Source organism: Notamacropus eugenii, chromosome 4 (assembly GCF_028372415.1).
Source record: "Notamacropus eugenii isolate mMacEug1 chromosome 4, mMacEug1.pri_v2, whole genome shotgun sequence".
Taxonomy (NCBI): domain Eukaryota; kingdom Metazoa; phylum Chordata; class Mammalia; order Diprotodontia; family Macropodidae; genus Notamacropus; species Notamacropus eugenii.
The window spans coordinates 54,202,059-54,223,296 of record NC_092875.1 but is presented as its reverse complement, the minus strand read 5'-3'; positions in this window follow the sequence as shown (position 1 = coordinate 54,223,296).

Sequence of the window (21,238 nt, the reverse complement as noted above, 5' to 3'; positions counted from 1 at the left end):
AGCAGATGTGTTGTACCTCAAAAGAAATCTGAAATGCACAAATTTAGAGACATGTCCTCTTCAAATGTTCGTATGGACATATTTGTGCCCGACCTATGGTAGAGTCTTCAAAGCTCACATTGGTCTGATCAACCACAGTTAGAAACACTGTACCTGGACCCCAACAAAGTGATGTCATTTTGGTCCTCTTTGAGAATGAAAGACAATAGCCAGCACCATAGATAGTGCTTTCACACCACCCCTTTTCTTTCTATCTCTCTCAGGGGTTACTAATTCTTTTTCTCTTTGTAGCTCATTTACCCTTGACCTATGTCCATGATGGCAAGTTGGGATTTCTCCAGAGGACATATGGTTTCTAAATTCAATACAATAAATGTCCTAGAGATAATCCTTATGGGTTATTATTCCTAGTAAAACTATAGGTCATGAGCCCCCACAGGTGTATTTCCCTTTAAAAAAATCATCCATTAATATTCAAGTTTACTGAAAATGCAAAACAAGCACATATTTACATGACAGTTCACCCACAAACATGGATTAAACTCTCCCACTAGTGCACACAATGTCAGTGGGGGTGGGGAAGCAGATATATACTTAAAATCCCAGATAATGTGCACCCATATAGGGAACACATGTGGCCAGGATAACTTATAACTCTGGAACTGTAGACTTTGATATCCTTTTTTTGTGTAAGCAGTTGTCCAAAAAACAGTTCTTTGATAACTTCTATGTGAACAAATGCTTCCACTGCAAAATTGAGATATGTTGGGTTTACACCTCACTATACACTCAAACTCAGCTAGATTTAAGCTGGTCCACTCAGTGGCTTCTTTGATGCTCAGTTTTTGAGATATTTTTCTGCTCAGTTGGGTTTGATCCTTAACAGCAACTATCACATGTATCACTTCCAGTTTGCAGCTGATACCTTTAGCTGAAGTTGTGTTATGTTCGTTAAGGCAGCAATCCTTATCCGAATATTGACAAAAGTCTCTCTGATTCTGCTTCTTTGGAATGATTATTCTTTTCTACCTCTCAGCAATAACAGGTAAAATACAAAGAATATTTTCTGTTTTTTCTTTTTTTTCAGGTTATGAAGAACTATATATATGTATATATATACATACATATGAACTACAGTTTTACTAGGAATAATAACCCATAAGCATTTGTAATGCTTGTATTCACAAGCGGGCCAGACACAATCCCAGCTAGACAGAGCCTGAGACGGATTGCATCTGAGCGCCTTCATGGAGGCAAGGTGGGACTTAAATACAGAAAAGAGTATAGGAGGGATCTGGGGGGTGGTCTGGTAGTCCAGGCTGATGGGGGGAGGGGTTTAGAAACGGTCTTGAGGAGAAGTCCAAGGAGGGTCAAAGGCTGGAAACAGCTGGAGGCTATCAGGAGATATCAGACAATGGAGGGTTTGGGTGGGAAGAAGGTGGGGCAACCAAGAGGTAACAGATGATAATGTTTAATATAAAATTTTGGAATAATCTCTTTGTTCTCTCTGAAGCAAACTCAGAGAATATCTCTTCCTATGTCAACAAAGCCAGCCAGGGCTGACTTAACATTCCTTAAGAGATCTTTAACCTAAGACACTATCTTGAATAACGGGACGTTTTCCATATCTTAACATTTGTAGACATATACTATGTTATGGCATGTTAATGGTAAAGAAAACACAGACATCTTGGGTCGTAATTTCTATGTGAAACTTTGTCAAACTCTGTTATCTTATTGTATTTACAACCTATGCAATTAAGAAATTCCTTTCTAATGGTCTAGTTAATCACTCATGGAGATCATAAATCTGAAGGACACAGAACACTTCTTTGTCCTAAAACATATTTAAGGCAGAACATTTCTGGCTCCATAATGCATTATGTTACCATTTTCTTTAATAGGGAATTGATTAATTAATTAATTAAATTATAAAATGTATGCATTTAGCCTGTTGCCTTTTCTTTAACAAAGTTTTCAGATCAACACAGACAATGGTCACAGATTTGAGTATAGAAAGCCAGGTTCTGTGGGGAGATACAAGGGGAGCTCAATTTGAGTATGAAAGGCCAGATTCTGTGAGGAGATTCCAGGGGAGCTCAAGGAAGTTCCCAGAGTCTGAACCTCATCATTACCACTAGTGATTATGAATCCAGATTTGATTTGCTCATTCAACTAAGTTACAGTCACCTGACTGGTAATTAATTGGTTCTGTTTCAAGTTTTAAATACATGCTTGTGGTAGAGTTATATTTTTGAATTTTCTTATGTTGTATAATTTGGAAGAAGAAATGAGGGGAAAGGGGTAGCAGCTACAGCCTGGAAGTATCCAGGTTTAGCACATAGCCACAGCCCTGGGGAGAGGGTGAAGGGGGATGGGTCAAAATAAAGAAGCCAGCTAGTCGCTGTCTATACTTGGTAAGACAGCCCATCCTTCTGTCAATTTTTATATGATCTGGAAATGCAATTGATGTCATCTGAAGTTTATTGTTTGTGTTTACAGCTAAAACAATTTGGTTATCACATATGAAAATTGTAAGTTTGCTGGTTACATTTTTAATGTTAAAATCTAAAGTTGGTATACTGTGTATGTATGTGTGGAAAGGAGCAGTCCTCAGGGCTAGTCAAGAAGTACAGCCTTAGCAGCTCTAAGGAACTTGTTTGAGTCATGGAGTTCCTAAAGAAGGAACTTGTTTTGGTGAGAATTTGAAAATATATAAAAATTATCTCTAGTAATTGACTTTTGTACAATGACAATTTTAAAATTTGAGATGTGAATCCTAGTAAATTTTTGATTAGCAAAATTTGCCATCTGAAGTAAAAGCTTTTAGGACTATAACTATGTTTTGAGTTATCTTATGGATAATAAAAATCCGTCAATAGTTAATAATCAATAATCCACCATTTGAGAGAAGTGCCACAAACTACTCAGAGAAAATGTGACTATTACAGGTGGATATCTTCCTCTAGAAAAGCTGAGGGGATAATCTTAGCCTCTGCCTAGAATGGGATTCTCCTGGCTCAGTTTCCTCATTGTGTTCCTTTGAAAAGGAATATTTCCCACCTGAGTCTGGCTATGAGGTGGAATTGATACTACATGCTTGCAAAACTGTGATTTTTTAATCTAGTCATGTCCTTGCTTTTCCTTTTTATGGCAAATTTCTGTAATTAAGGCAAGAGGTCAATCTGAATGAGTAGTTATTTTATACCCCAGTTGGGTAAATTAGTACTCCTGCATAGCCATGTGAAAGATTAAATCCCTGGAAGAGAACATTCTTTCTGAATATGCAAATAATTAGACAAAGGGAAAAGAAATCTGTAAAACAAAAGCACAATGTTGAGTCATTATCCCATAGACTAAGGCTGGGATACATCTGAGCTACTACGTTAAAGTGTGTATTTAAGATCTGAGCTATTCAGTCTAAGATTATATTCCTTTTTATACCTTAAACAACTTAGTAAATGGGTACTGGGCTTACTCACTGCCTGTTAGTAGATATATGTCTGTATGGAATAAGGTCCTTAAATGTTTTAAAATGATGTAGAATAATTGGGTATTGATACAGCTGATTGAGGGACCTACCTACTAGTCTATTAATTACTGAAACTAGATCAGAAACATTTTCAGTTTGAGGAAAAGAATTTCAGTGCAATTTCCTTAGAAGGAGGTAACATGGAATATTTTTGTATTAATGGAAAAGTCACCTTCATTCAAAGTATGTTACTATTGTGGAAATAATACCTGTTTATACTGTGTGTTCTGTGGTACAAACTTGTTTTATTATAAGCAACTTAGTGGTATGCACTGTTTGGGAATGAATTAGTTATGGATCTTCCCAAGTCTTTTATGATAACTGGAGTTAAAGTCAGTCTCTTATAAGTAAATTCATTTGTATAAATATTGAATTTAAGGGTAAAAAACATCTACCTGCAAAGTGTTGTTACTTATATTTACATGTATAGAGTTGGATCTTCAATAGCATCTGATCCTTCTAAAGGAATTGGAATCAGATTGGAAACTTTTGAGAAAATAATAAGACCAGAAATTCCTGTATGTCAAAAGCAAATATCATGGCGCTCTTGATTTCTTTCTTTGCTTTTCCTCTTTTCTGACATCACTTTTAATGCTCCTTCTATTTGGGGCCTGCATATTGAACTTGTGTTTGTCAGATTTGCATCTTCTAGACTATGCTGTCCATCTGCAGATGGTTGTGCAACAAGGATACCTCTTCTACACTCTCCTCGTCTCCTGGATACTGCTTTAGCCTCATTTTACTCTCATCCACACCCCCACTCAGGCAGGGACAGTTCCTCTGTCCCTCTCCGAAAAGCATTTGGGTAGATGGTGAGGTAGACAGGAGCATTGAGGCATAGAAGCAAGCAGGAGACCAGATGTGAGATGTGAAATAGGATGCAGGATGTGACTAGCCAGAAAAGACCATGCATTGAAGACCCTCGAAGACCAAGGGGACTAGTCTGTGTGCTTTCTAGCTGTGCTGTGTTCTGGGCCCCACCTTGAACCACTTCTCTTTCTAACCCCCTGATTCCTGATTCCCATCCTGTGCCCAGGGGTTAGACCTGCTTCCCCAGTACTGAAAGTCTAATGCCTTAATTCAAATAGGGAACTTTGTGGGGTGGGGCGGAGGACATCATTGCTGGTGTTGACCTGAAAACTTGGTTAAAGAAAAGGCAACAGGCTAAATGCATACATTTTATGATTTAACTAATTAATTAATCAATTCCCTATTAAAGAAAATGGTAACATAATGCATTATGGAGCCAGAAATGTTCTGGCTACCGATACAAAGAATTGGGCAGGCTTAAATATGTTTTAGGACAAAGAAGTGTTCTGTGTCCTTCAGATTTATGATCTCCATGAGTGATTAACTAGACCATTAGAAAGGAATTTCTTAATTGCATAGGTTGTAAATACAATAAGATAACAGAGTTTGACAAAGTTTCACATAGAAATTACGACCCAAGATGTCTGTGTTTTCTTTACCATTAACATGCCATAACATAGTATATGTCTACAGATATTAAGATATGGAAAACGTCCCATTATTCAAGATAGTGTCTTAGGTTAAAGGTCTCTTAAGGAATGTTAAGTCAGCCCTGGCTGGCTTTTGTTGACATAGGAAGAGGCATTCTCTGAGTTTGCTTCAGAGAGAACAAAGAGATTATTCCAAAATTTTATATTAAACATTATCACTGGATGTGTCACCATCATGTCCAGGATACTAGCTTACTTCTCATAGCTCTCCCCCTTTATTCCCTGAAGATCCTACTTGGAATTTTTCCTTTGAGCACTCAAAGGATAATCCAAGCAGTTTCTTGGATGCAAGACATCCACTCTAGCCTGATATCTCCTCCTAGCTCCTCTTGGGGGTCATGGTTTCTTTCCCTTCTTTCCCCTTATTGTGACCCTGTTATTGGTCCTTTTACTCACTCTTATATTTGGTCTGTGCTTGTTGAACCTCATGGTTTGCTTTGTGTCTTCTCACCCACAGCAACTTTTAGGATACCAATTCCTTAACTTGATGACCCCGAGTGGTTTGCCTCTCTCCACTTTGGACTCAGTTGGCACCACGTTCTGCACCCATGCTGATCCCTTCTGTCCTCAACCTATTCTGGCCCCTGAAGTGGACTCTTCACCCCTGTTCAGCAGGAAGCAGCTACTGAAGACAATGACCTTCACCCCTTTTCTCTGAAGAATTTTCCTACCTAGTGGTTGAATGGGGAAATGATGTAGATATAAAGGTACCTTAAAGGTTGAACTTCCCTCTCCCTGTTTCATCCCCTAAAGCCATCCTAAAATCTCTTGATACAAAGGCACTCTAACAGTTGAGTTGCTCTTTCCCTAGCACCTTAAAGTCTCCCCTTATCTTAGAATACCTAAAACTTTCCCCTTATCCTGGACCATGGAATTCCTTGTTTCCCTTCCCCCATCCTAGATCATAAGATTCCCTTGTCTCCCTTACCCTGTCCTTATTAAAACAAGCCCCTGTCCCTCTGTAAATTGCTAGTCCTTCTTTCAGGGCTAGCCCACTACTTTTGTGTCAATAAAGCTCCCTTTGGCTAAAGAGAAGGTCTAAGTGAATTCATTCACATCTGAACTAGCTCTCCCATATCCTTGTCTCTTCAATACTTTGGGAAATAATATACACTTGCAGTGGTCATCTGTGGGCCCCTACTTGAAAGTCTTTCCAGATTGGCTGGTCCTCCTAAAACTTTGAGCTCTATTATGATAGTCTTTCAGAACTTCAGGTCATCATCAATGCCATGGTGAGGCACTGAACAATGATTTTAGTTAGTGGAGGTGATGGAGTGATGGGACCTGAATCCCTGAAAGGAAAAGGCCATGTCTTTGAAAACAACCCAGTCCCTGAATTTTCCCACACATTGCAGCAGCTTAGATCACTGGCGTCTTGCCCAGACATCTGGCCCATCCCAGCCCACCTAGATACTTGATAGTCCTTTCATAGTTACTCTTGGCTCACCTCAGACAGTTAATATTACTTTCACTATTGCATCTGGCCCACCTCGGATATTTAAGACTCCTTAATCTCAACAAGATATTTTTGTTTATAAATATCAGTCTTACCCCCTCTAATTTGTAGATTCATTAGGAATCTTGCCTGCACTATTGGCATTACAATAAACCTTGGCACTTTGACTGGAAGAATGTATGAATGTATGAATTCATTCCAGGCAGCCCTCCCTGCTACTCTTACATTTTGGGGTTCCCAGCAACCCCAAATCACATAATATTTTGGTGGCCATGTTGCTGGGAACTGCCTGACTCCCTTAAGAGCTTCTTCAGTCAAGACCTGAAGGTAGTTAAGCCTTCTCTCTCTCTCTCTCTCTCTCTCTCTCTCTCTCTCTCTCTCTCTGTCTCTGTCTCTCTCTCTCTGTCTCTGTCTCTGTCTCTCTGTCTCTGTCTCTGTCTCTGTCTCTCTGTCTGTCTCTCTCTCTCTCCCCCTTTCTCATTTTGCAATTGGGATCACTCTCCAATCACCTAGGAAGGTTTGGAGGTGCTTTTCAAGCCTGATGCTGTCAGGCTCCATTTGGGTCAAGCGGCTTGAGTCCTTAGGCCTGGGCCCACCTTCCATTACATAGAGGATTCTCTATCTGGAAACATATGCCCATTTCTCTCAGTTCAGAGGATGTTAAGGAATTGAGAAACTGAAGGAGCTTTGTGTTTTCCTGAGGCTTACAGGCAAAAATGGGCCAATCTTTTTCAATTCCCAAAGATTTGCCTCTGGGCAAATTTTCCAATTCTTTTAAAAATTTGGAAAAAGTTCAGTTTCTTTTGAGACCTCAAAAAGAAATGGCTTGTGTTCTTTTGCAACACAGCTTTGCCTCTGTATTACCTGGAGGACCAAGAAACATGGCCTGTTTTGGGGTCTTTGCAATACAATATTCTCTTACAGCTAGATTTATATTACCGCCAAGAAGGGAAATAGACAGAAATCCCATACATCCTGGTCTTCATGGCTCTTTCACAAGATTCTGCTGTCCAGAAAAATCATAGAATGCTCATAGCTAGATTCACACCAAAAAAAAGGGAATGGGAACCAACATAGTATGTTAGGTGATTCCTTTCTTGTGGCCCCCAGGGTTTTGGCCCCTAGGTCACCTATGCAGCCCCGTTCCCCACCTCCCAGTCCCTGATTCCCCCACCCCTTCCCCCTAAGCCTTTCTCCTCTTGGCTTCCATTCCCCTTCCTTTCTTCTCTGCCCCTGATGATTCTCCTGGCGACTTGTGCAGTGAGGAAACCTGCTTTTGATACCACAAGGAAGGCCATTGGTCCAGTAAGTGACCCTCCCAGAGGAAGCTCCCAGGACCATGCCCAAGATTGTCCAGGAGGGATATTGAAGGAAGGATTGTCCCCAAGGTTGGAAAAGTGGTGGAGCTGTCTCCCAATACCCTGTCCTCCAGTCTTCTCAAGACTCAGAATGATGGGAAAGCCTGGGACTCAGCCATACTTCCTCCTTCATAATCTCTCTGTCTGAACCCTGGGCAAAAATCAGTGTTGCAAGTAAAAGTACCCACTAATAGATATGGGAGCTATGTTCTTCATGTTAACCCAATACTCTGGCCCTACCCATTCCTCTACCCACTGGGTCATGGACATTGAAGGCAAACTTAATGGTTATCAAGAGACATACCCCCCTCCTCTGCCTGTTTGAGGATCTTTTGCTTAAAAACTCCTTCCTTATCCTCTCCTTTTGCCCCATCCCCTTGTTGGTAAGGGATCTGATGGTGAAATTGGGGAGTCAATTTTCTCAAGTTAAGCCTTTCATCTCCCTTTTGCCTCTGCTTACAAGACTTCCCCATGTTTCCCTGGATGTGTGGAGACAGTCAAGCCAGTTGTTTGGGATCAGGGAGTTCCTGGGCAAGCTACTTATGCCACTCTAGACATCATTCACCTCATAATCAATATCCAATTAAGCCTGAGGCCTGGAAGGGACTGCAACCACTGACTGAAAAATTCCTTAAGTATAAAATCCTTGTCACTTACCAGTCCCCATGCAATACTCCCTATTCTTCCCATAAAAAAAAGCCTAATGGAGAGTACTGAATGGTTCAAGATCTCAGGGCTATTAATGAGGCTGTTATTCCAATACACTCTATAGTCCCTAACCTATACATTGTACTCACTCAGATCCCTGGGGGTACCCAATGATTTTCTACTCCGGATCTCAAAGATGCTTTTTTCTGTATACCCTTTCACACAGACTCACAATTTATTTTAGCCTTTGAATTGACACTCCTAGGGAAATTAAAACCATGCCAACTAACATGGATGATTTTGCCCCAGAGTTTTCAGGATAGCCCCATCTATCTGGCCAGGCCTTGCAAAAAAGATTTCAAGGACCTGGGACTATCAGACAGTAGCTTAATTCAGTATATGGATGATATTCTCACTTTTTACCCCACTTGGGAGGCTTCTCTGGCTGCTGCCACAGGAGTGCTTGATGTCTTGGGCATTTGAAGCTATAGGGTCTCTATGAACAAAGCCCAAATAGCACATCAAACTGCAAAGTCTGTGGGTCATGAGCTAATGCTCATCTCTCACTACTTAACTTCAGAGAGGAAAAGGGCAATCCTGTTTTTTGCTGTTTCAGCCACTAAAACACAACCCTGTACATTTCTAGTCATGGTTGGATTTTGTAGACTCTGGATCCCTAATTTTGGTCTTATTACTAAGCCCCTGTGTGACTCTACTCAAGGCCCTGACTTACTACATCTAGAGTGAGGTCCTGACCAGGCTAAGGCTTTTGAGACTCTGAAAACTAAATTGGCCACCATTTCAGCATTAACTGTACCCAATCAAGACAAATCTTTCACTCTGTTGAAGAAAGAAGAGGGCAGGCTTTTGGAGTCCTAAACCAGTCCTTAGGATCTGACCTCAGATCAGTTGCCTACTTCTCAAAACAATTAGACTCTGTGGCTGCTGGATGACCTTCATGTCTCCATGCAGTGGTTGCAATGGACATTCCAATTGAGGGAGCCTCTAAACTTATGCTTGGCCAGTCCCTGGAAGTTCTCACTCTCCACCAAGTTCAGAGTATCCTGGAAGCATCAGGCCCATCAGTGGCTAACTAGCAATAGGCTCACCAAATATCAAGCTGTAATGTTACTGGAATGGGAAGATCTTTCCCATCCATTAATAGGTCAACATGACCTGCTTTGAGCTGGGGCCCAGCTGACTGTTGTGATGAAGCCTGAGTCACACAGAACCTGAGTCCCATGGCATAGTGAGAGGAGTTGGCCAACAGGTAGAGCAGGAAGTGAGAGTGAAGCAGAGCTTGGAGAAAGCAAGGCAGAGTTGAGGCAGAGCAGCTAGTAAGAGTGAGACAGGGAGGAATTTTGCCTAGGGGACTTTATTTGTGGGGAGGCTTAATGGAGAGAAGGCATGGGAATGTCAGCGCTCCCTGGATTGGTGGTGTATATATACTTCCTTGTTACCATGGTGGATTTGGCTTTCTGAATAAATATTTTGGTTTTGTCTTTGAGGAAAAAAGTTAGTTATATTTTATATTTTGAGAATTTACCCTGGAAATACTCATGCATATTCATAGTGGCTGCTATGGGTATCACATTGGTGTTACAAATAGCTCTGAGGATGGGATCACAAAATACAAAACCCACTACTTGAAGACAGAATGGCTCTAGGGAAGGAAATGGGCATCCTGGGACGGGATGATTTACCTTATTCCTCCCTGGAGAGAGAATGGGCTAAAAGCATAGGACTTAGTGAAAACTGGGAGCTGAGGCTACAGAAATCTACTCAGAGATTTAGAAAGATGTTTGCAACAAATACCAATAGAACCAGGGAAAGAAATGGCAGGGGTATGTAGAAGAGGATAGACTACTATGGTGGATTTGGCTTTATGGTAGCTGAATAAATATCTTGGTTTCATCTTTGAGGAGGAGAGTTATTCATATTTTGCAAATTTACTCTGGAAATACACATGCATATTCATAGTACCTGCTAAGGGTATCTGATTGGCATTATACAAACCTTGTTCTTAGATACCCCTGACCTAATTCTCCAGGTGGCCACTGACTCAATCCAACAACCCTCCTCCAAGACAGCACCCACTCAGATACCCTGGTTCATGATTGTGAGGAGACCTTGGACTCAGTTTATACCAGTTGATCTGATCTCAAAGATCTTCCTCTACCTAACCTGGACACAAAGAGGTATAAGGTACAAGGTACAAAATCTAGCTTTATTGAACAAGGGGTAAGGAGAGGGGGATATGTAATAGTCAGCCTCCATCACACCACAGAGGCCAAAGCCCTGCCCTCTGGGACCTCTGCCCAGGAGGCAAAATTAATAGCATTCAACAGAGCCCTAGAGCTAGGGGAAAATAAAAGAGTAAATGTTTTTGCTGACTCAGAATATGCCTTCCATGTTCCATATCCATGGAACAGTCTGGAAAGAAAGGAAATATCTGAAATAGCAGAACCTATCAAACATGCACAGGAGATCTTACATCTCCTCCAAGCTGTTCAGAAACCGTCTGACTGAGATAGCTGTTACATTTTGCAAAGGCTACCAGAAAAGGGAAGCAGATCAGGGCACAGGAAATTGCCAGGCAGACACTGCAGCAAAGAATGCTGTCCACCAGCTAACTATACTGATTCATTTACTCCCACAACTCCCTGATTCCTTCATACCTTCCTACAGCCCCCAAGAACAGTGCCTTGCTAAAGAAAGGGAATACTCTTTCTCTCCCTCTGGGTGGTTTCAGACACCCTCAAGCCAACTTCTTTTCCCAGAGGAAAGCCAGTGGAAGCTTATTTTTGGTTTACACCAGGCCCCACACCTGGGGAAGAATGCCTTCCTGTCTCTGATAAAGTCTGTTTTTACTGGCAATAAGCTAGGAGAAACCATTTGGCAAATCTGTTGAACTTGCCCAACTTGTGCTCAGAGACTTTGGAATATACCTATGACCCCTTGGAGGACCTCAAGCTACTATTTGGAAAGGCCCTGTTCCCCTCAAGAGGTGGAATTATGTGTGCCCTACTATGCTTTGACCTTATCATAGCCATCTTTAATTTCCTCCAGAGAAATTACTTTTTATCTACTTCTTGGAATCGTTTCATCTGTGCCAACAATGATAACACTAATCCTTTTCCTCCCCCTTCCTGATACCTCAAGTACACTTGGCCACTGCAAGTGGGAGAATAACTCCATAATTAAACTAAGAAACTCATTAGGAGGGTGGGGAGTAGGAAGGAGTTCAAGATTGTTGGGTATGCCACTTACACCTATAGCCCAACTCTTAGTTCCTACCATGTACCAACCAGACCAGGTCCCACAGAGTTTTCCTACTGACCTTCTATGCTGTCTAGCATTTGTGTGTTTAAAAGTCTGGAAACTGCCACACCTGTTCACGATTCGGTCCCCAGAGGCCTGCTCCAACCCTGTCTGTGCTTGTGCAGACTGTGCTGGACTGTGCTCCATTCTGCTCCCAGGCCAATGTGATAGACACTTTCTATCAACACTTCCAGGCTGTCTTGGCCTGGAGATTTGTTTTACTCAGTCATTTTATGAGTTCTGCAGCTCTAAAATTTGTTTAGAGTCATTTTTTACAGGTATTTGGAGGGTTTTGAGGGGAAAGTTCTAGCAAATTGTTGCTTTTACTCCACCATCTTGGCTCCCCATTTTTACAATTTTGATGTTAACTATATCGCTTTTGTAGTTCAGCTCAGTCATTCTATGTTAGTTCATATAAACTTCTTAAGTCTCTCAGAAACTCTTCATTTCTTAGGACAATACATTCATATATCATCATTCGTTCAGCCATTTCCTAATTGATGGGTACCTCCTTAGCTTTCAGCTCTTTGCCACTACAAAAAGAACTGCTATAAATATTTTCCTGTAAACTTTTCCCTCTTTGATCTCTTTGGGATATAGGCATATTCTGGGTCAAAGGATGTGTACTGTTTAGTAACTTTTCTGGCATAGTTCTAGATACTTTTCCAGAAGCATTGGACCAATTCATGGTTTCACTAACAATGTGTTTTCTCAAAAGTCCTCCAACATTTACCTTTTTCTTTTTGTCAACTTTACCAATATGATGGGTGTGAGATGGAACCTCATAGTTGCTTAATTTGCATCCCTCTAATTATTAGTGATTTGGAGCATTTTTTCATGTGGTTATACATTGTTTGGATGTCTTCCCTTGAGAACATCTTGTTAATATTTTTGACCATTTATTAGTTCTTAATCTTATGAATTTGAATCAATTCCTTATAGATATTGGAATTGAGACCTTTGTCTGAGAAACTTGCTACAAGCATGTTTTCCCAGGCAATAGCCTTTATTATGTTTATATGACCGGTAATGTCTATCAGGCTTTGGGCTACCCTCAATTGTCTAGAGTTTTTGCTTATTGAACAAAGGAATGAGTGCCATTTATTTCCCTCACTTTGACTTTAAGCTGAGAGGAAGAGGAATGCACCATACAGAAACACAAAGAAATTGAGTAACTTGTAAAACCAGCGACAATTTTTGTTTATATTGTCATAGTTTAGTTGACTTTTAGTTTATAATCAAAAGGAAGTGCCTAGAAAAATATAAATTATCATTTAATTACAATGTTGTCTTCATCCCTCTAATGTGTTTTGGGGTTGCTGGGAACCCTGAAATGTCAGGGTATGGGGGTGGGGAGTGAGGGAGGGAGAGTTTGTTCTGCCTGGAATGAATTCTTCTGAACTTGCTTCACTTGGATTTTATCTCTGACTTGCATTTTCTAAATTTATGAGTCTAGGGAATGATGATATAACACTACACTCCTTGGCTCATCTCATATTGATAAGAAATAGCAGGTGGTAGAAAAATATACTTTTCATTGTGGGCATAAGCCTGTCAGAAACAATTTATGTTAATTTATGATTATTCTAAATCTAACATTTTTGCCTAGATAGGGAAATGTTCAAAGTGGCAGATGCCCTTGGACATCTCTCTGCCAGGCCTAGAGGCCTGAGGGCTACCCGAGTCTTCTTACCTCTATCCCGAGGTCTTCGGTTGGCCAAACCGGATGCTCGTATGAGAGAAAGGACGTTCCAGAGTCGAACAAGGGTTGAGCTTTATTTCAGGGTCTAGTTACAAGTGCAGGGGAATTCTTCCTTAGGAGGGAGTGAAGAATCTCCCAAGGAGGCAAAGATCTTACAATAAGAGATTGGAAGTAGAAGTATAAGTGGGGAGAGAGGGGGAGGGGAGAGAGGAGAGAGGAAAAGAGGAGCCTTGTGTCCTGTCCGCTCCGCCCCCCTCCGCCCAAGAGAGCTTTCAGGCTTTCCTGATCCTACTTAAGCTCTGCCGTCGCGTAGTTTGCACGTCAATACTGAGCCTGTTAGGTAACAACAGGTGTGCTCCAATCCGGGACAATCTCGAGGGCGGGGAGAGCTCGCTCCCATCACGTTTCTCACGGGAAGAGGCGGAAATACACGAGATAGCTCGGTTCACCTCGATTCCCAGTCGTTTCCTGGGGGGTCTCGTGAGAACTCTAAGATTTAGAAGTTCCCACCTTTACCCGCCCGAGACTGTCCACCTGGAATTGAGCTTCCATCCCCAACATCTCTCCACACAAATAATTTTGAAGTCTAAATTTATAACAGCCTTGAACAAGGAATATTTTACATCAAGATTGAACAAGTTTCCATAATTCAAGTAATAATTCATTTGATATATTGTTGAAGTATTTGGAAATACCCTCTTACCTAGAACTAAGGCCTAGGAAGCAGGTTCTGCCCTGAGCTTGGCATAACAACAATCCTTTGCATTCTGGATGTTCTCATCCTCTGGCTAAGTGTATTGTTCTGACCAAGTACCAGGTGTTCAGTGAGGAATTTATGCTTTTCATAGTAATGACTGATTAGGTTTGTTGGAGCTCCCCCTATTTCCCAGGGACCTGAAAGTCAACGTGCTGCAGCCTAAAGCCATCTATCAAAATCTCCTGATGTGCTAACAATGCCTAAATTCTGATACTTGTGTAATGGAACAGATACTGCATTCCTGTTCCCATCATGCTCACTCTGTTTCTATGCCCCACTGGATAATCACAAGGCTCACCAACCCTTAAGACTTAAGACAATCAACTTAGCAACTATTCCCACAGGAACACCTGCATTGTTCATACATGAGCCTACCATAGGAACTGCTAAAAATGATATTGGGGTCCAGCCCACTTGTGATTTTTTTGTGTATATAAGACCTGCCTTTGCCCCAGCATGTTAAGCCCTCCTTCTCAGGAGGTGGGGATTCTACTTGCAAGCTAGAATAAGTTCTTTTTAATCCTAATACCTCATTTCATTGTCTCTCCTTTTTGCTATCACCAAGCAAAAGAAGTAAAACCTAAACTTGACTAAAAGAAAAGCTCCTGTCACATAAAGTTACTATGTAAATGTTTATTTCCTTCTCCTAGTGGACATGGTACCCTCAAACACACTGAAACCATTTCTTTGTTAACAAGGACTCTCTATTTAATACTACAGAAAAATTTTTTTTTATTAAAATCAAGGAGGAAAATGAAACAAATCTTTGATTGAGCAACTATTAGCCCCAAAGGCATATATGTCTTGAGTCATTAGCAGTGCCAAGTCTGAAGGGTTCATTAATAGAGCATTTGTCAATAATTACTACCTTCCTGGTCATTGCTTGACATATTTGAAGGTGGGGAGAAAATTGTAGTGGAGTTAGAGGGAAGAACAGGTAATTCTCTCATTCCCTAAGTTTTTCAGACAATGCCGAAGGCACAGAATCCTGCAGTCCTTCAATAACACACTTCATAAAATGGGCAGGTTCTACTTTTCAAAGTTACTCAAAAAGAAGATGAGAAATATCTCCACATTGGAGACTTCTCTATGCATGATCAATACATCCCCGGTAAGATCAGTCCCTCATCTCTGGGTGCCTCAATGTCTTCTAATGGATCTTTTCTCCTCCACTCTTTCTCTTCTCCCATCTATGGTTAATTATATCTATCATGAAGAGACATATTCCTTATGCACAAAATTGTTAATATTTTATTGATGAAAAATGTTTGTGCAAATACTAAACTCTGTTTTAAGTCCAAGACTGCCAGATATATTCATTTTTCTTAATTTAATATGAATCTAAATCCAAGTATTTCTAGCTCAGAGAGAGAAGTTTCCCAATTGACACAATCTTCACATGCCCTCATACATTTCCCCTTCACAAAACAATTTGTAGCAGCATTTGTAGGAATCTTGAAAAGACAAGGTTACTAAGGTTTACCATATTGAAATATGGTAAAATCACAGTTTGGGGTTAACTTTCTACTCTAGATCTAATAGAACAATAGTCACTTAATCTTCTAAAACTGCTCATTTTTTCACTTTCTTCTTTGACCCCTCCCTATGATCTATCAGAATGGGAAAGAAGGGATTGCCCTTAGATGGATCATGACTCCAATCCCTTCAGGGATTAACTAGGAGTATTTCTGGTTTCTAAATTTAGTTGCCTTCTTTAATCCTTCTCCTTTGCACCATGCCCCCCCCCTTGACCTTTTACATACTTTCCTAAAGTAGAAAGTCTAGAAAAGTCTTTAAACTAGAGAAATATTTATTTCTTAATATATTTGATTGAACCAAGAAGGAACTTTTTAATATTCTTCTATGACTTATAATATAACAGCAATAATAATGTTGAACTTCTCAGGTATCTCTCTATGAAGATAAATTGTAGAATACCTTTTGATATGCACTGGTAGAGGGAGTTTGCTCACTAGGAGTTCCCTAATGCAATGAAACTTTGGGTCCACAAATAACAATGGAATTCCTCTCCTCAAATGCCTTTAAAGATCCTGTCCCCCCCATAATGAGTCAAGCTAAAACTCCATTGCCTAGGATTTAGAACTCTCCACAAGTTGTCCTTCATTTCAAGAACTTATTTCTTACCAATTCCTTGCATGCTAGTGGTTTCTTAAACTTTTTGGTCTTAGGATCTGATGATGACTGGAGAGAGAGAGGTACAGGAACTCCAAGACTGGAGTTCTCTGCATGGGCCATCTGGGAAAGAATTCATGGACTCAGGTATTGTTGAGGCCAAGGTGGTAAAGATTTATTGCACTTTTCAGTGGGCAAGAATTCTTAGGGAACTTGCGATTTGAATGGGGTACAGGTAAAGTTTATATAGGATAAGCTAAAATAAAATATGTACCAAATGTACTAACTATGTGATTCAAGGTGGGATTAGGGAGTGGTTAAGGAGTGGTTAGTTCTTACGGGAACATGAACAGTATCTACTGTGCAGGTATTTTACCCAGAGTTCAACCAGGGGGCTACATGGAAGTGTGGTTTTAGGCCTGAAATGTCTTCAATGTCTTCTTGGACCAGATAAATGTAAGGGAGTATACGTATGTCTAAGTCTAAGATACATATGATTGGTCAGTGATGCTAGTAATGATCCAGTACAGAGCCAGTTCTGCCAGTACAGACTGGCTGATTCAGACAAATAAATTTTATAGATGTAGCTGGCTACTGTATCAGGAAAAGAGAAAAAAGTTTTGCTGAGGCAGGCTGTGTCCTTGGGAGAAATTGCCTGGGATAGTGTTTTGAGGCTAGGGAGAAATGTGATTTTTAGAGAGAAATGTGATTTTAGACTTGGGGTCCAAGCACATGCACTCTAGCACCCTATCAGATCCTCTCTACACTCTTAAAAAAATTATTTGAGGAACACTCCTCCTTCCACCCTCAAAGACTTTTGTTTATGTGGGTTATTTCTATTGATGTTTACCATAGTCTAAGTTGAAACATTTTAGTGTTATTATGGGCAGCTAAGAGGCCAAGGGATAGAGTGCTGGGCCAAAAGTCAGGAAGACTGACTTGAGTTTGGATCTGACCTTGGACACTTACTGAACTGTATAACCCTGGGCAAGTCACTTAACCCTGTTTGCCTCAGTCTCCTCATTTGTTAAATGAGCTGGAGAAGGAAATGACAAACAGCTCCAGTATCTCTGTCTTGAAAGCCCCAATTGGGGTCACAAACGGTCAGATACAACTGAACAAGTATTATTACAAAAAGCATTTTAACTTTAAGAATTCTTTGAAAGGATTGTGTGCCTCTTCTTTGCACACTAAATTCCATCCAAATAGAAATATCAAAATTATTTTTGAATGTGCTCTACATTCTTCCTGTTTGAACACACTCTTGAAAATTATACTGATTCATATCATCTAGCCTGCAGCTTTGTATTACCTGCTATCTATCCCATACCAAGCCACCCTCTACCTCAGGAGTGGGGAACCTGTGGTTTAGAGGCCATATGTGGCCTTCTGGGTCCTTAAGTGAAACCTTTTGACTGAATCCAGACTTCACAGAACAAATTCTCTTTAAAAATGGATTAGTTCTGTAAAACTTGTACTCAGTCAAAAGGCTGCACCCAAGGACCTAGAAGGCCACATGTGGCCTCCAGACTGAAGGTTCTCCACCCCTTCTCTACCTGTTTATACTCGTTAAACATCATGTAACCCTGTACCTGCTACCTTGGGGAGGTGCTGAGATGCAATGTGCCATCCCTTTTGCTCATATGGACCTATCCAAATAATCTTCATGTCATTACAAAATTTATCAATAAAAGCTGGCTCTACTTTGAATTATTTGTTGATCTCCAGTGATCAGCCCATCAATGTGTTACTACCTTGACATACTTTTAATAATCTCCTTTTAATTCTCTTTGTCCTGAATTTTTCCTCATTAATCAGAGCAAAAGCTGAAACAAAGAATTTTCCTTTTAACAACACTATACCCTAAATTAGCAACATGGAAACCCATCCTAACTCATCCATCCCACAATTTTCTTGTTGAATGTCTATTTCTACGTAAACTCATTTCAAATATAATCTTTTCTAGAAAGTCTTTGCTGATTCTCGTGTTAGGGATGATCTTGCCCTTTTGACCTCACATGTACTAGAGGTCTTTGAGCAACAAATTGGATGCTATTTTTCAGACATATTACAATGGAATTTTTTCCTCAGGCACGGGTTGAACTAGATGGTTTCTGACATCTTTTCCAACTTTTGAGATCCTTTGAAAAGATCCCATCCCTGTGTTAAGAAAGGTCTCCCTCTCTTCTGTGACTCCCAGAGCTGTCCTACATCTTCCTGACATGAATAAAGACACGAGAAAATGCAAGACCAGGATAAACCATAGGTATTTACGAGAATAAAGTTGGATCAGTCAGTTGCAGATGCAGTCTTTAGTAGAATAACTGGATACTCTTAGAAGCTTAGGTACCAGTTGCACCCAGCTGAAATAAAGCAGAAAGGGGACAAAGACATGTCTGGATTTTCCCCCTTCGTGTTACTGATGAGGGTTGGAAAGAGGGGACAATGGATTCTGGGACCCCCCCAAAGACCAGAGTACAAGGTTGGGCTGTCCAGGATGAATTCACAGACTCAAGCATTCTTGACATCAAGGTGGTAAAGATGTTCTTAGAATGGTGGCAAGAGTTCTTAGAAAAGCTGTGATTTGAAAAGGGATACAGGTAAAGTTTATATAGGATATCCTATAGGAAAACATGTGCCAAATATGCTAACTAGATGATTCAAGGTGGGATTAGGGAGTGGTTAATGAGTCTGTTTGTCCTTTGTTTTCAAAGAAGACCATGATATCAGAGAAATGATGACATGACTTGCACTTGACTTTGTTTTGAGTGAGGGAGGGCTGTGTAAGGGAAGTAACTATCACAGTCCCCAAGAGAATAATACTGATATCAAAGGCTGCAAATTTTTGTCCACACTTTTGGAATTTCTTTTTGATTCACCAACATTATGATGACCAAAGGGTCATCATAATGGGCACTTTGTCCAGTGTCCTTCTTTGCCATCCCCTCGCCTGGTCCTGGGATTGTCCAAAATCCCTTTGAGATGGACAGGCACCACTGAAGAAAATCTTCTCTTACCTTTGCCTAGGCTCCTTCTAACTCACATGACTTAGTAAAGACCTCAATGTCTGGTAACTTATACTGCCAGGTGATCTTCAGAATCTTCCTAAGACAATTCAAATGGAAGCGATATAGTTTCCTGGCATGGCACTGGTAGACTGTCCATGTTTTGCAGGCATGCAACAATGAGGTCAGCACAACGGCTCTATAGACCTTCAGTTTGGTAGTCAATCTAACATCCTTTCTCTCCCAAACTTTTCTTCAGAGCCTCTCAAACACTGAGCTTACTCTGGCAATGCATGTCTCACTCAACCTCACTGTCAATGTGTACATCCCTGGAAAGTTACACTACCAAGGTAAGTGGACTTATCCACAGCATTCAAAACTTCTCCATTTGTTGTAACCAATGGTTCCACATGTGGATGGTGTTATGGTGGCTGATGAAGCACCTGTGTTTTCTTGGTGTTAGTTATTAGGCCAAAATCAGCACAGGCAGCAGAGAATGGATCCATAGTTTGTTGCATCTCAGCTTCAGAGGCTGCATTGAGTGCACAATCATCTGCAAACAGAAAATCATGCACCAACACTCCATCCACTTTGGTCTTGGCTTGTAGCCTTTTCCAGTTGAAGAATTTACCATCAGTATAGTAGTTGACCTTGATGCCATGTTCATCCTCACTGAAAGCATTTGACAACCTGGCTGAAAACATCATGCTAAAAAGCAAGGGAGCAAGCACACAGCCCTGTTTCATTCCATTGGTGACTGGGAAGGCATGAGAGCATTGTCCACTCTCCAGAACCTGGGCAAACAAGTCATTATGAAATTGATGTACAATACTTCTCTGGGCATCCAAATTTTGACATAATTTTCCATAAGCCCTTACGACTAACAGTGTCAAAGACCTTGGTCAGATCTACAAACCTTGTGTACAGACCTCTGTTCTGCTCTTGGCATTTCTCCTGGAATTGTCTGGCCACAAATATCATGTTCACTGTTCCTCAGCCCTTTCTGAAGCCACACTGGCTCTCAGGTAAATGACCATCTTCCAAGTGAAGGATCAGTCTATTAAGGAGGACTCTAGGAAGGATTTTGCGAGCAATGACTAAGAGAGAGACTTCCCTGTGATTGTCACAGGACAATCTATTCCCTTTACCTGTATAGAGATGGACAATGGAGGCATCCTTGAACTCCTGGGGGATAACCTCCTCTCAGGCAATCTAGACAAAATGGGTCCACCTCCATTCAGACCTGTCTGACTAGAACACAATGGGCCAGAATTCACCTAGACTAAGGTATCTTTACCTTTTGATCATATCTAAACTTTCCCAGATGGGTGGGGCCTGAACAAGATTGAGGAGAATGCTAAATCCAGTCTCATTATCAAGCCCTATTTTTTCAGATACTGATTTGACCTAGTAGAAAATAAGGAAATAGGAAGAGAAAAAAAAAATCTGTATTTTCCCAATAGTAATTGGTTAATTAATATGAGAGAAATGGTCATTTTTCATGGTGTCCATATGCTGATAAGGTTTTATGCTACGCCCCTTCCCTTCACTCCCCATCCTCTGATATGGTTTTAGGGGTGCAGGAACCCCAAATTCTGAGGTTCATGGCAGAGTTGTCTGAAAAGAATTTAAGGACTCGAGCAGTCTTCCAGTCAAGTGGCAAAAAGTTTATTGTAACACTATATAGTGAGCAGAGATCTTTTCAGGGAACTTGTAACCTAATGGGGGCAATGCTAAAGCTTATATAGGAAAATCTTAGTACATTGTGTGCCAACTATGCTAATTAGATGGTGGGGGTGGGATCAA